Source organism: Bemisia tabaci, chromosome 5 (genome assembly GCF_918797505.1).
Source record: "Bemisia tabaci chromosome 5, PGI_BMITA_v3".
Taxonomy (NCBI): Eukaryota; Metazoa; Arthropoda; class Insecta; order Hemiptera; family Aleyrodidae; genus Bemisia; species Bemisia tabaci.
In genome coordinates this window covers 28,473,356-28,489,297 of record NC_092797.1, presented here as the reverse complement: position 1 = coordinate 28,489,297, position 15,942 = coordinate 28,473,356, and the positions used below count along the sequence as shown (strand labels likewise).

The 15,942-nt window shown below is 39.0% G+C and overlaps 1 protein-coding gene across 6 annotated transcripts in view; it reads right to left on the bottom strand.

Annotated features, from left to right (window-relative positions):
* The window catches only part of dysc (whirlin protein dyschronic), a 154,436-nt gene that overhangs the window by 121,754 nt on the left and 16,740 nt on the right, over positions 1 to 15,942 (bottom strand). The window lies entirely within an intron of this gene.

The following is a 15,942-nucleotide window of genomic DNA, read 5'->3' as shown; positions in this document are numbered from 1 at the left end:
TGAGAAAATACTTGAGATGTCATCTTCGAGATCTGTACATTATGTCAGAGCCGAACCTATTAGATTTTTGTGTGACCAAAACAGTTTTTTAGGTGTGTTTCGGAAAGGTAATTTTTTACATCCACCATCGTTACATATAAGGCCTCATTCAGCTAAAGATAGATTATGTACCTATATAGAGAGAGTATGGACATGTCTAAAATTTTGAGGTTAGGTGATGGAGCTATTAGACCCCCAAAGGGTAGGCAATCTATGAATTCAAATTATCCAGAGTGATTTATAATTACAATTATTGGGAACTGTCGTTAGTAAAGCACGTATTTGACTTGGTTTTTGCATAAACTTACTCATTTTTGCGGCAGAATGCTTACTTGAAAATGATTACTAAGAATTTTCTTGTCAATTTCCGTTTGATATTGGAGTCTAAAGATTGACAATGACATTTTTCGTTTTCAAAGGTTACCTACCCTTTTAGGCCCTAAGAGCTACATATTTCGAGTTGTCTATACTCTCCCTATGTAGGTACTCCAGTTAAAGATACCTTTTCACAGAGAAAGAAGATCTGGATGTTTGGACGCTTCGATCCCAAAAGCTAAAAAATGTAAAGAAATATGACGTCTGAAAGTTCCAAGACAAAAATTTTTTTTTGAGGTTCAAGTAATAAAGTACATTTAGAAAAGGGATTCTGACACGTATGTAGAAACGGAGCAGTTAGTGCTCTCTGTGGTGAGAACTTTAAAATTAATTCCCAAGCTTGGTCCCAGAGCTTCGAGAGAGCGTTCCCCGTGGAGAACTTAAAATCGCCAATTTGGACCTTTCCGCCTAAATTCGGCTCTGCATGAACAATGGAGATGTTGCATATGTGAGGAATTTGCGATTTGCCTGTTGATTCTAGTTTAAAAGTTCGCGAGAAACACGATGAAGCCACTGGTTCTCTCTGAAATCAACTCCCAAGCTCAAAAAAAGCTCTCAAGTTGAGGCCAAAATGGAGGGGATATCCCACGCTATCCTGAGAGTCCTCATCTACATCAAGACGAACTCTCCATGCAAAGATAGGGAGCAAATACATTGACAGGGCTGCCACTTTATTTGGGGACTCCAAAACTGAAAAAACGCATCACTGCTAATGTATTTGCTCCCTATCTTCGCATGGAGAGTTTGTCTTGATGTAGAGGTGGACTCTCAGGATAGTGTGGGATATCCCCTCCATTTTGGCCTCAACTTGAGAGCTTTTTTTGAGCTTGGGAGTTGATTCCAGAGAAAACCAGTGGCACCATCGTGTTTCTCGCGAACTTTTACGTAAGAATTAACAGTCAAATCGCAAATTCCTCACACATGCAACATCTCCATTGGCGCCGGGAAGCTACAAGGCCCCTTTTCACAGATTCTGTTACGATATTTGCATCTATCCACGAAAGAATTTCAAGATTTTTGAAAATCTAAAAAGAGGAACAGAGGACCGAAAAAATCAAGAGCAACCAAAATTGAAGTATGGCAAAGATCTGATGAGATTGCGAGCAGAGAGTATGTTCTGAATGAAATAGAGCGTACACTTTAGTAGGGGTTGAGTTTCATAAGGTCGTGTCCGGATAATCTTAATTCTCCTACGGCGATGAGGAGTTTCTCGTTACGAAAAGTTGCCACTTGATACGTCAATATTATCCTATATACCTCTCAGGGTCTATATTTCGAAGTGGCAAGGCTGGGCCCCAGAGTTTCCGTGTGAAGGACTTCCGTTGATCAACGAACGCACCAATGCACCTTAATTTGCCATGACTTACAAAGCCTTAAGCATCAAAGGCAGCGAAAGGCTCCGCCGCCACAATGCGCACTGAGTTACATTTTCGAAGCATTTGATTGTTAGTTTCTCTTGAAGAAAAGCTTTGTTAGTACTTTTACGACTTTTCATGAGATCGTTCAAATCAGTTGGTTGCTACAAGTAATGTTCATCAGTATTTCGAGAGAAATTGGGGAGTTTGAAAATCTAACTGAACGATGTTTCAATATGAAGATGGGGTTGGTCGTTGCCACAAAATCAAAACAGAATTAGGCCGGATCCAAAACGAATCAAGTCAATTTTTGCAAGACTCATCGAGGAATAGACCAACAGCTCTATTACTCTCATAAAAACAACTAATTCAAAGTAGAAAAACAAAAATTACGTGACAAACTTTTTTGGCTTGTATTATACTTGCTGAAGGGAGACGTTCACATAAAACATGTAGAATTCTCAGTAATTTCATGAGATCTACTACTGCAATTTTTTTTTGTCCTCGCAAAACAGGGCAATTGTTAATGTCATAAAATCAATTCCAGAGGGGAGATATGCAACAAGTGCTTGTTTTTCTCGTTATCGTCACAAGGCCAACGTAGGCTGAAGTGCAATGAGTATGCATATCGATAATTACTGCGAAAAAGACTATCTTACGACGGAGAAATATTTCCTGAGTGACGACGAAAGTACGACGAAAGCATACTGATGGTGAAAGTACGCAACCACGTAGATCGGTTTGCGACGTTACAGATTTCCTGTCATGTGTATATTACTTCATTGAGGGGTGATCAATCATTACTGTACAACATTTCCTGTAATATTTTTTGTCCTTTAAGGTATATTTTCTAACAATTGCGAGTGAAAAAAGGTGGATTTACACTCACAAAGTAATGCAAGAGCGAAAATTTCTAGTACCACGATCGGAATACGTCTTGGTTTCCCTGCCAATATAGACTACTTATAAAAAATACCGCCGAAGTCACGTGACCATCAAACATTGGAGAAAAAGTCTCTTGAATCCAAAGTCAAGACTCTTGAAAAACTTTGTCAAGAAAAAGTAAACTTGATTAGTCAGTATTCTTGATTTTTGCTTGAATCAATTGGGAATTCGCTTAATTTAAGAAGCTTGACTTTCGATTCAAGCGAAAATCCGACCAAAACCAAAACCAAGGGTATTTCTTCTTGTCAAATTTTCAAGCGCCTGGACTTTAGATTCAACCAACTTTTATTCCAGTGAAGAAGTAGCTTCTCCGTCAATAAAACAATAAAATGGTAAACAACAGTAAAAAATATGAGGGTTGTAGTGTGAAAAAGAATGAAGAAAATGTCGCGCGATGGAGGGGCAGTATTCCAAATTGAGCTCGTGAGAACAGTGGTGATGAAATAATGGCGAGGAAAGAGAATAGTGGGGGGAGAGCGAAAGGAACACATCAAGGTATACATTTTAGGTATATTTTTCAACAATTGCGAGTGAGAAAAGGTGGACAATACACTCACAAAATAATGCCAGAGCGGAAATTTCTAGATACCACGATTGGAATACGTCAGAGTTTTCCTGCCGATATAGACTATTCATAAAAAATACCGCCAAAGTCACAGGACCATCAAAGAAGTAGTTTCTCCGCCAATAAAACAATAAAATGATAAAAAACAGTAAAAAATATGAGGGATGTAGTGTGCAAAAGAATGAAGAAAATGTCGCGCGATGGAAGGGCAGTATCCCAAATTGAGCTCGTGAGAACATTGGTGATGAAATAATGGCGAGGAAAGGGAATGGTGGGGGGAGAGCGAAAGGAACACATCAAGGTATATTTTTAAGGTATATTTTGCAACAATTGCAAGTGAAAAAAGGTGGAAAATACACTTATAAAATAATGCAAGAGCGGACATGTCTATATATCACGATCGGAATACGTTGTGGTTTTACTGCCAATATAGACTCTTTATAGAAAATACCGCCGAAGTCACAGGACCATCAAAGAAGTAGTTTCTCCGACGATAAAAAAATAAAATGATAAAGAACAGTAAAAAATATGAGGGATGTAGTGTGCAAAAGAATGAAGAAAATGTCGCGCGATGGAAGGGCAGTATCCCAAATTGAGCTCGTGAGAACAGTGGTGATGAAATAATGGCGAGGACAGGGAATGGTGGGGGGCGAGCGAAAGGAACACATCAAAATGTACGTAATCGAATCTAGAGATGTTGTGTGCGTTGCCTCCGAGGCTCCAGGCGTCGGTCGTCCTCGTTGGCGCCACGAATGGGCCCCTTATTGATCTCGCCCACCGCGGCCCGGGGAAGCTTTAAAAAGCTTCACAATAATAAACTTGCACTAATAGAAACTTAGAAACGCTCGGTTGGTCCCGGGGAAGCAGTCCGCAAGTTGAATGTTCCTTAAATGAGCGCCCATAAATTCCCTCGTAACTTTGTTCTACGACAATCACTGACTGGGAAATTTCGGACTCGGTTGTCAGATTAGGAAAAGCAAACAGTGACAAATTGCTCGCCTCTCCGAGTTCAGGGTTCAGTGCCTCTATTGATCCCGCCAAACATCAAGAACTTCACGTTTACTTACTCGTGCAAAGAATCGAGAAAATGCTCCAGCCGCGCGCCGAGTTTTGAGTGGGCGCGCACTTTCTCGGGCCTCTGAAAGGATAAAAACACTCCGACTTCTCCGAGACAACCATTTCAAAGTTACAATGGAGTTATCCCCAGTCAATCGGAAAGTATTGAACAGTGTCAAACTCAAGTTCTTTCAAAAGTTTCCCGATGATTTTCTTTCTCGGAGCTGAAGTTAGGGTGCCTGACTTTAAAAAATTGCTGGCATGACGATTGGGTAGAAATTTTTGAAAGTGCAAGAGTTCATACACTAAAAAAACCGAAGTTAATTTAACATTCTGGATGTAAAAAAGGTGTGCGAGAATTTACTAATTGCTGAATTAACTGCTGCAGCAGTCACTATAGCAATGTCAAAATGTAAATTAACTGCCGTAGCGGGTAATTTAGCATTTTGTGAGTTCTCGCACACTTTTCTTACATCCAGAATGTTAGATCAACTTCACTTTTTTTTCGGTGAGTTTTTTTACACGGCGTGTTCGATATCGTTGTGACACAATCCGAAGTCAATGGAGGAATACAACTATTCGTGCTCTAGTGCGAGCGGGAGAGGTATTAGACGGAATTGAAGGAACTTTCGATTCCATCGACCGCGATACGTCATCTTACATCGCGTGATTGTAAATCATTGAAAGTGGAACAAATGTGCAAGCTGATCACTAAATTGGATGTCGAGGCGATAAGACATCGAACATCGATATATTACATGGTGGAGAGGGGGATTTCTTTTGTTTTATCGTGCCGAGATAGCTTCAACCAGAGTCTGATTAGAGACTGATTTCGTTACTACGTCATTCCATATTTGATACAGATGATTCCACCCAGAACTGACGAATGGACTGTTCTGAAATCGATAGCTTTGCCGCGCTTTGTAAGGATAGCATAATTTAATGGTGATATCGAATGACGAAGTCACAAAATCAGTCTATGGTCGATCCGATGGGGCATTTATTTTAAAGTTTGTTTCATTGTACTCTTCAGCTGAGAATTTTGGTAACTTCAAAGCTACTTGAACATGCATTACATGTCTTCATGAGTGATAGCAATTCCTTCTTCCTAATTGATCGGAGGAATTCGTTTTACTTAATTAATATTCTCGTGTGATTTTAATCCTGAAGGAGCAGATTCAATGAGTTTGATCCTACTTTTTTCCACCACGAAAAACATAATTTTTGCAATATTCAGAAAAATTGAAAATCCTAGCGAACTGAAGAACGTAGATTGCGGTTAGTGTTGTTCTCTTTCAGCGCAATGTGCTGATCTACTAATTCAGTGGCGATGAGTGAATGATCCAGTATCGATATTTCCCCAATTGAAGCTATGTTAAAGAATCGATTATTAAGGTGTCCGTAGCGAACACCCTGTTAATCGAGCCTTTTCCATGGGTTTAAATGGTAGAGCAATCGATAAATTGTGAAGCACGCCACGCCACTGTACAGATTAATACCTTCCACAGTGAATTGATGCTATTTATTCCTACTCGAGTCAATATACAGACTGCGCTAGGTATTTTTCGAATAATCCCGCAATGTTTATTATTATGAACTTGATTTGAATAAAGGTGAGAAAGTAGAGTGAAATATGGAACCATAAATTTGAAAACGAGCTGCCTTTTAAATCAATTTGGCAAAAGGGGCACCGCAAATATTTTTTTCTGCACTGTTTCTTACGGAGTTGACTCGGAGACAAATGACATTACTTTATAGGTTTTCTCAGTTCTATCGGGAGTGTTTATTCCCCGCGTCTTTTCTCCCGCTTAAAGCGCGGATTGTCAGCTTTCGCGAGCGGACTGATCCGGCAGATAATCTACTCTCGGTCTTCCTCTTCGAGTATTTTGATTTCTATTTTCCGAGCAAAGAGGCAAATGTGGCTAATTACTACGAGCTAATTACTGGAGCACGATTTTGCTGCTTTATTTTGAACATTAAGGAACAATTAATGCCGGTTTAATGGTAACTCTTTATGGCGTGCGCCAACGGTTCAATGTTTATTACTGAGAAGATAGTGGAAGCGACTTATTTTCTGAGCTCATTATGAAGACTTTACCTTGATGGTTAGATAAGAAGGAATTGATGTTTGGTTTTTACCATTATCAAAAACAAATTAGGTTTTTCTGAAAATTTCTGGGGTAAAACAATTTATTTATTTTTTCTCCCGACCTCTCTCCTCCGAGAAAATTGAAAGGATAAAGATGTAGGTTTCTATATGATGAGATATTACGTGAGATTCAAATGATTTTTCCCTCCTTTTAAAACGTGTAGTCTGCTCGAACAACGCCGTTGGGGCCATATAAATTAAGTACTAGAATTGTTGTCAAATAAGCGTTGTTGTAAGATAATAAAAATCGAAAAATATTCATCTTTAAGTGAGGTTTCTCATGTGCGTTGTGCGAATATACGAAAATCTGAGGATTTGAGTTGCGAACGCTGCTTTTTAAAAATAGACTTAGGATGAAAGTATTTCTAGTATCATTGCGAATTAAAATTTGTGGAACTCCTACAGAAAACTAGCTCTTAATCTTTAGAGTTGAATTACAAATGAGGAAAACTGGATTCTAAAACCTGGTAAATTTTTAATTAAGTTTAAAAGGACTGAAACATTCAGGCACTGAGCCATGAGAGAGAAGAATGCAATAAGAATAGCTAATGTTTCAACAGTTGGAATAGGAAAGAGGAGACACCTTATCGCTGCGCTGCGCTGTCGCGTCGGCGAAGTCGAAAGCTCCTTCAATTTCTCCTGATACATCCCGCCCGCACGAGAACACGAATAGTTGTATCCAGCCGTTTGTTCAGTTCAGCAATCAAGTTTTGGGTCGGATAACTTGTTTTCTCGTAAAATCCAACCGCAGTTTCACCTACTAAAGTCTTTAGTTACTTTTAAAGATATTTACAGCGTACATAGGAATTTAGAGTTGTTTTTTTTTTTTTTTTTTTTTTTTTTTTAATAAAGAGAAATTTAAAGGAATTTGTTAAAGTGCAGAAAGCAAAAACGAACCGGATTGCGAAGAAAGAGAGAGTTCAGTTCACACGAAAATCACATCGAGTACACAGCAAATGCCTGAAATCATGCGGCAAGTAAAAATAAGGAAACCACAGATATGGTGTTCTCTGCAAATCTGAATGAAATCGAACAGATAGATTCTGAGATATCGCTGTGGACAGATTTGGGGGACGCCGGACGGACGCACAAACATTTTTCAAGTATGGCCATTTTGACTCCAGGGACCTTAGATTGTCTAGAAATGATGAAATTTCAACTTTTTTTTCTTTTTTTTTTCTTGGAGGATGACAATACTTTCTCTACCGTAGGAGAGCAAAAAGTAAAAACTTCTCGTGGACGAGGGTACTTGAAAAGTGTTGGAAAACACTCATATTGCATTTCAGTCTTTTTTGGTATGCTCATTGTGATTTTCATGCGGTTTTACTCGAGACTATCTAGAGCCTCCAAAAATGCTAGCAACCTCAAAATTAGTTCGAAAAATGTTCGTTTCCTTGCTCAAGTATTGTCCAATAATTTTGCTGAACTTGGAATTCGCAGGAGAGCAATAAGCGGGATAAATTTGGCAGCCAGTAATTTTGGCGGTGGAGCATGATGCGGGCGTTGAGGGGTATACGTATGTTATTAATTTATTCTCCAGCCGAAAGGAATTGATTAGGATCCAGCGGGCTCGGAACTGATGATATTAGAAGGAAATCACTCTAGGACGGCGGAACGCCTCCGCAACCCGGGTGGCTCATTTTTTATGGCCGAGAAGGTGTTTCCGATTAGTCGGGTCGAAACGATGCTACAAGAGATTGATAGAGGCTCCGCTATTAATGATTTTCAGGCACGCGAGATATGTTGCAAAAGTATCGCAAAATGCTCGCGCTGTCAGAGGTACTAACCGTCCGCAGAAACTCACATGAGTGATGAGAAAGAAAGTGCATCTTGTTTTTAATGGGCTCGCGAAATTGTATTCCCTTGTAAAGAACCATACTGCTGTGCTAAGGAAAAATACCCTAAGAATATTCGAAAGTTGCCAAATTTTCTCCAATATAATGTTTATTTTTGAGGACAGTTATACATATTTTCTCTTGAGACTTTCAGATGATATAGATCTAATTACGAAGAAAATTCCCTGAAAAATTGGACGGAAAATATTCTCAAGTTTTCCTAAAAATGTGTGTTTGATCAAAGGAAATTTGGCAACTGACGAAGGTTCATGCGGCGTTTTTCCTTAGCACGGCAGCATAAGACGTAAGTAACTCTAAGAGAACAAATTGAGTTAAGAGCGTATGTAAACGGGTACAAAATGCACCGCATCATACAAAGAAACATTATTTCTAGTTTTCACTGATTTCGAAATTGCATTATTATGACCTGTAAATGTTAGGATGCGAATGGGGGGGGGGGGGGGGAATTTTTGTTGAAAAATCACATCAGTGATAGAATGTCATTCTTAAGGTCCTTCGATGCGGTGAGGTACGAAAAAACATATATGCAATATAAAATTGCGCCGATTCAGCAGCTCACGATTTCACCATATTGTCACCGTATATTTCAATTGCACTTTTGTTGTCTTGAAAAGCAAGAGCTTGTTTGGGCTTTGCGTTGGCCAAGAACTTTAAAGAAACGAGAGCTATACATTTATCAGAGGGAATAATCATGAATTCAGTACATTCATTAGAATAGACTGTCTTTGTCTGTGTGAAGCAAATTCTGAAAGAACTTCAAGGAATAATGTTGATTTCTTCCCTTTTAAAAAAAGTAGGAGTGGAGATTTTTTACACGCCTCAAATGAGATGCGTGATTTGAGAGCTTCGCCATAGTTGTGTCGATTCAGTCAGCCTTAAACTTAGTGGAACTTGACTTGACTAAAACTTAGATGAATAAAACATTTTTCAGTTTCATGCTTCATCGAGGCGACACATCAAGACGCGAGGAAAATTAAACATCTCCTTTATGATTTGATAATTTAATAACGTATGTTCCGAGAGGGCTGAGCGAACCGCTAAAGTTTGGTGGATTATAAAGCAGAACCTACATAACTATCTTCATTTCCTAAGTTTTCATTAAGAGCACATCGTAAATTCACGGCTTTGCGCGAGTAAGTTTGGCACCTGGCGAAGTTTATGAGTCTTCACCTCTTACGAAGTCGTTTATCGTCAGCGAACCAAAAATCCCAGGCGGGGAGCACATCATTTTTGAAACTTCTCATCATCAAAGTTGGAGTCTCGATGGCTAAAGTAAAAAAAAAACGTATCCTTGATTGCAACGTTGTAAAAATCCGCTTGTTTTAATCATGAATTTTAAAAACTAAGGAATAATTTTGGCTAAAATTTTACGTAATTTTTTTGCACTCGCGTCCTCCGATAAGCTCAAAAAATTTTCAGAAGATACTTAGGCTGGTCCATTAATAAAATAAAATATATCGACGGTGTAAGTCGGCAATCACATAACTCGTTTGCGGTGTCTGAAAATCTCCGCCTCTATGTTATTTTTTTAAAGGAGAAAAAATTAACATCATTTCATGAAGTTTTTGCAGTTTTCTTTTTGAAGTTTTCTTCACATAGAGAAGAAAAATCACGGCAGTTTTAAAGAATTGCCGTTGAGTAGTTTTCCGTTTAAAAAATAAAGTATGACAGGAAGTCTGCGACGTCGCAAACCGAATTATGTGATTGTCGACTTTCACCGTCGATATGTAGAAATTCTGGAACTGTGCGATGGATACGCTTTTTTTTCTTCAGCTATCGATTGTCTTTTAATTTTGTATTTTGGACGTTACTTCAGTTTTGTTTCATTTCAAAATCATCAGAGATAGCCACTGACACCTTAAGTCGTCACTCGTAAATAATGAAAAAGGGAATGAGCTTATCTTCCAAGTATAATGATTCCAAGTATGATTGCGATTTTTCACAGACTGACGGCTGTCCTGTAAGTCGAGATTAGATTGATAAAGTGAAGGAAATCGTCACGATAAATCACCTATCAACTGAATAAGCATCGTGAAAAGTTTGGAAGTCGTAGCGAATTTTTAATCGGTGGAGTTTCTGAAGTTATTTGGTTTGGTAGAATATAAGCTACACCATCCCTTCTCATCTCTTTTTTTAAAATTTAATTTACGCCGTAAATTTAGCTAGTTTTCAAACATATTTTTAATGAAAAACATACTGTTTTTTTTTAATTAATAATTTGTGGAATTATGATAAATTCATTAGTTGTTGTTAAAATCTCACCTGCGTGTTAATATTGTCGTCGAAACTGAAACACGTGAGAGTTTCAACGATGAAAGAAATGTAATTTTTGAATTGAAAATGTTAAGAATGTGCGTAAGTTTATATTTTTAAACAATAATATTCTTCCCCGCCTTTTTTAGGGTGAACTAAAAAAAATTAACATGGAAATTAAGAGATGAAAAAACGGGTGAACCGTTACGAGACGTTAATTATTATTGTAACTGAGTTTTACATTATTTATGAGAGCTCAGAGGTGCGCACTACTTCCCCATCTGCAAACTTATAGAAGAGACCTGACAATGGTTTCTCGTGGGTATCCTTTACGAGAAACGAGAATAATTTTAAATTTTAAATACTTTCATGACCTTCGCTAGCCGCATGAATGACTTGCCCAAGATAAACACTTTTTCTTTTGGATAATGTTTTGATAATTCAATGGCACCGAGCTTTTAATCTGTCGCCCCATTATCTCTTTCAGCCTCTCTCCTTTTTTTTCAGTGTTAAAGTTCAGAACTTCATCAATCAAAAACTTTTCCGTCATTTGACATCCAGCAGAATAATTTTTTGTCCTCTTTGTTCCAGAAATGGATGATCCTAAATTACTTTAATTAATGACGCTTTCATTCTTCATCGCTTTAGGCCTGAATATTGAATATTGAATAGATGAGTACTGAAGTTTCTGTGCACTTTAAAGCGTGGCTCAAGAAAAAAGAGTGCAAAGTATGAAAGGTTTATTCGTACCCTTATTTAAATGAACTATACACCAAGTTGAGAAATGAAAAATAAAGAAAACCATGGGAAAGCTACACAAACAGACCATTTTCTCTCGTTTAGCACTGCGAAGGTTCTTCCTGTCAAACTCATTGGTATACTTTTTAAACGTAACGTTAAAAACGTAAATTACGTTAAAAACGTGACGCTTCATTTGACCCTTCCCCTCCCATCAAAAGAAAAAAAAATCACTGATAAACCTCAGTTATTCCCTTCCTTTTTTGAATGTGGAAAAAATGGAATAGAAGGAAAATGAAAGAAAAAACGGGCAAAATAATTAGTGATTCAAACATTTTGAAATTTTAAAATCCAAAGGAAACAAGAGAACAATGAAACAAAAAAGAACATTCATCAAATTCACATTAAAAAAAACTATCATCAAAATAAATAGAGGAGCAACGAATTAAAATAAACCTTATTAATGAGAGTATAAAAAAAAAAGCATTAAAGGTAACGTAATGCGACACAAGACTGAACCCCTCAATCCTCCCGTAACGCATCCGTTAAGTAGGTTGGGACCTCTCCCCCTGCAGAGCTTTTCGTATTTTATGAACGGTCTCTTGGATCAATTCAGAGCAGGGTGTCTGTTTTTAGTGTATTTTCCGAGGAAAATTCACCCCATTTTTAACATGAAAAATTTAACACACAGCAAATTTTAAGGGAAGTGTTTGACCATTCACGAAAACACCATGCCCGTCCTTATTTTACCGCGAAATGTAGAAGCTTAACGCAAGTGCACGTTTTCATGGCGAGGGTGAGTCGGGCATTCAGGAGTTGTTGACGCTAAAGACGCACCGGAAAAAAAAAAAAAAAAAAAAAAAAAAAAAAAAAAAAAAAAAAATCAGTAATGCTTTAAGAAGCCCACCAGAAACGTTACTAAGTAGAGGTACATAGATCAGGGCTACAGCACTGTCGTGCTGAGGAAGAACGCCGTATGAGCTTTCAGACGTTGCCAAATTTCCTCCTATAGAAACCGAATTCACTGGGAAAATTGTCAATATTATTTTCCAAAATTTTTAGACAATTTTGTGCGCAATTTGATCTAGAATATCTGAAAATTTCAAGGAAAAATATGCATTAATGCTGTCAAAAATACATGTTTCATAAAGGGAAATTTGTCAACTCTCGAATGTTCATACGGCGTTATTCCTTAGCACGGCAGAGCTCCTTTTTTTTAAGACATGAGGACACGCCGCCGCTTGAGGCGCTTCCGTGTGTTCCTGAGTGATTGGAAGGCAAGCATTCAAGCCATGAGACGGAGAGTATTACATAATAAGAGGGAGGATGCCATGCCGCTGCGCTGGACCAGTGACATGAAACCCGTAAAAATGAAATGACACAAACTCAACGACGGAATTTATTGATGAATCTATTGCGAAAATATATGTTAGTGAGAATAAACCCAGATATAAGAAGGTCGATCTCTGGAGTCGGAACTAGGTCAGGGCCGCCCCACCCTCATCCCTCATGGGGCTCTCTTTCCAACCCTATCGCAGTGTAACCTTTTGCTCTCTCGCTCTCCTCCATGAAGTGCCCGTCCCTCTCAGTTCCTGGCTCTCTCTCCGTCTGGGGTCTGGGGGTGGGTGAATGGGTGATGTAGTCTGTGCGCGCCGCGCCTCCCCCCCCCCCCCCCCCCCCGCTTGCCCCACCCCCTTTAACTGCTCTCATGCGATGCACCCCCGTTTGTTTTCACCAGACCGTGCCTCATTAAACAGTACCGACTCCTCTATTTTCCTCTTTGCTCATGTCAGTTATCCTTACCAATAATCCTCTCTTCTCTATTCATGTTGATCTCCTTGTCACGAAGACGTAATTTTTCTGCCTCATGTGGAGGAAGGGTAAGCTCTCAGAGAAGACATTTAGAGTCCCTTTGTACTGAGAGTAAAGACAATGCGACTTCATTCCTGATTGGTTCCCGTATTTTGTGCCTTCACAGTGTCACAAACGGGAAAATAGATTAAATTTTCATCAATTGCAAAGATCATAAACTGGAATGGACCGGGGAATGGGGGGGGGGGGCGACAAGGAACAAATGGAATGAGAGAGGGAACGGACATAGAAATTTGGGCACGGGTTGATGGAAGATTCCAAAAAACGTCCGATTTGTGTATTCCCGTTTGTGACATCCATAAGCCGCGTTGTCTTGACTCATTTTCTAAAGGGACTCTACTCTTCAAAAGCTAATGTGTTCTCTAAAATTTGCCTCCACGTCGAAATGAGTGAAAGTGAAAAGATGAAAACTAGGAGGCTTTCAATTCATTGCTACGTTGTTTCATAGCAAGAGGCATGTTTTCTTATAAAGTTCATGGAGATCCCCAAAAATATTTAAAATCTTCGAAGTCTCAAGTCAGGAAAAAAATAATTCTGTAGTTTCCTGAGGGAATATACTGGGGGGGGGGGGGGGGGGGTACATATCTTGTGATGCTAAGCTCCTAGCTGCTCTTTAGCTGGTCCAAACGACTGCCACGTGGGAGGTACTCAGCGCGGGTTATTGCGATGATCCTTGGTTAATTTGGAAATTCTCTCTTGAAAGTAGCTTTGGCGAAGAAAATAAAAAGAAAGACGGTTTAGAGTGGTGAATCTAAAGTTGACGGATTTCAGTCCCACACTGGAAAAAACAACACATTGGATCTAGAGTCCAGGCTCTTTAAAACATCGACAAGAAAAAATAGGTACTCTTGATTCAATCGGATTTTTGCTGAAATCAAGAGCCAAGCCTCTTAATTTGAGCGGATTTCCTTTTGATTCAAGCTTAAATCTGATTGAATCAAGAGTATTTTTTCTCGTCAATGTTTTCAAGAGTCTGGACTCTAGATCCAATGTGTTTTTTTTTTTCAGTGCATGGCAAATTCGAATGGCAATGACGTAATAACGGAGAAGTGCCGGTAATTACTTCTTAATTGCCTGGCACACAGGATTTATTAGCCCACAGCAAAGTCTCAGCAGAGGCCGATTATATTATTCCATATTTTACAACAAGATGTATCACACCTTGACGTAGCAACATTAGTGATATCAGTCTAATTCTTGCTATTTTTATGTTCTTGGACTGGAGACCTCGGTTCATATAGGCTCATTAAAGACAAGGTCTAAGTTTATGGGTGAATCTTGCTAGCCCACGTTTGTAACCCACCTATATTTGAGAGGTAAACGATGATCGAAACTTAAGAAATTATGGGGTCAAAGAAGCTGAGCTAGGAGTGCACGAAACGTGCATTCGAGGGATCGGGGGGTTGGTTTGCATGTCTGTTTTTCAACATCGATCGACGGGTTCAAGGCCGGTCCGCGCTGTAAGTTTGATGAGCGCGGGACCGGACCTCCGGTGTCACCAACTGTCACTGAAATATCGAGGAAAGATCAGGAATGATTTGAAAAATCGACGGAGCGCAATAACGATAGAGTTTCAATACTTTTGAGGTATTCAAGAGTCCCCTTCCGATCAATATAGGACTTTAACAGTGGACAGGGCATATTATTTGAGGGGCTTGGAGGACAAGGCACATAAGTGCAATTTTTAGAAAAATTGAGATATTAATGATTTTAAGAAAAACTAGTCTTAACGCAAACTCAGCGAAAAACTCGCTCCCAAAATCCAATGATTAAGCATCAAAAAGTTGGTTCGAACTTTCTGTCCGCCATAAAGATCCATGTAATCTTAAAACTTCGAACTTGTAATTCTCGGAATTCCAAAAACTAGTCTTATGCGCCTTGTCTTTCAAGCCTTTCATTTGTGATACTTGGGTCAATTGACACTTGAAAGTTAGTTGAAAGTGTCAAGTAATCAGGTTATTGTGGTTAAATGACATACAATAGCAGCGTATTTATAAATATAAGACCTGATTATAAACAGAAGTTCATCGCTCAAAATAAATTACGATATTGCCTTTCAAAATATGACGAATGACGTCATCCGTCGCTTGTTAGACATACAATCGTTTCTTCAATCTTAGATACCTCAGTCTCAGTACTGCATAGGCATTCACCGCCCGAATACCTATTGTTTTCTAGCCTGATCTGTTTACACCTTTGCTTTCTGATTAGTTTTTTAGGCATGTTAAACGCACGTTAAATAAGGAACCTTTTAATCTTAAATTCGTAGAAGCGTTACATACATTTACTGTCCGGATCAGGATATAAGGAAAGACAGGGCTGCTCGGTAACCAGTCATTGTTGAATCGTTATCGAATGACCTGGATCGATCTACAGAATGGAGATGTTGCATGTGAGAGGAATTTCTGATTTAACTATCGATTCATAGGTAAAAGTTCGCACGAAACACGATGGTGCCACTGATTTTCTCTGAAATCATTTCCTGAGCTCAAAAAAAGCTCTCAAGTTGAGGCCAAAATGGAGGGGATATCCCACGCTGTCCTGCGAGTCCACCTCTACATCAAGACGAACTCTCCATGCAAAGATAGGGAGCAAATACATTGACAGGGCTGCCACTTTATTTGGAGACTCTAAAACTGAAAACACGGCATCACTGCTGATGTATTTGCTCTCTATCTTTGCACGGAGAGTTTGTCTTGATGTAGAGGTGGACTCTCAGAATAGCGTGGGATATCCCCG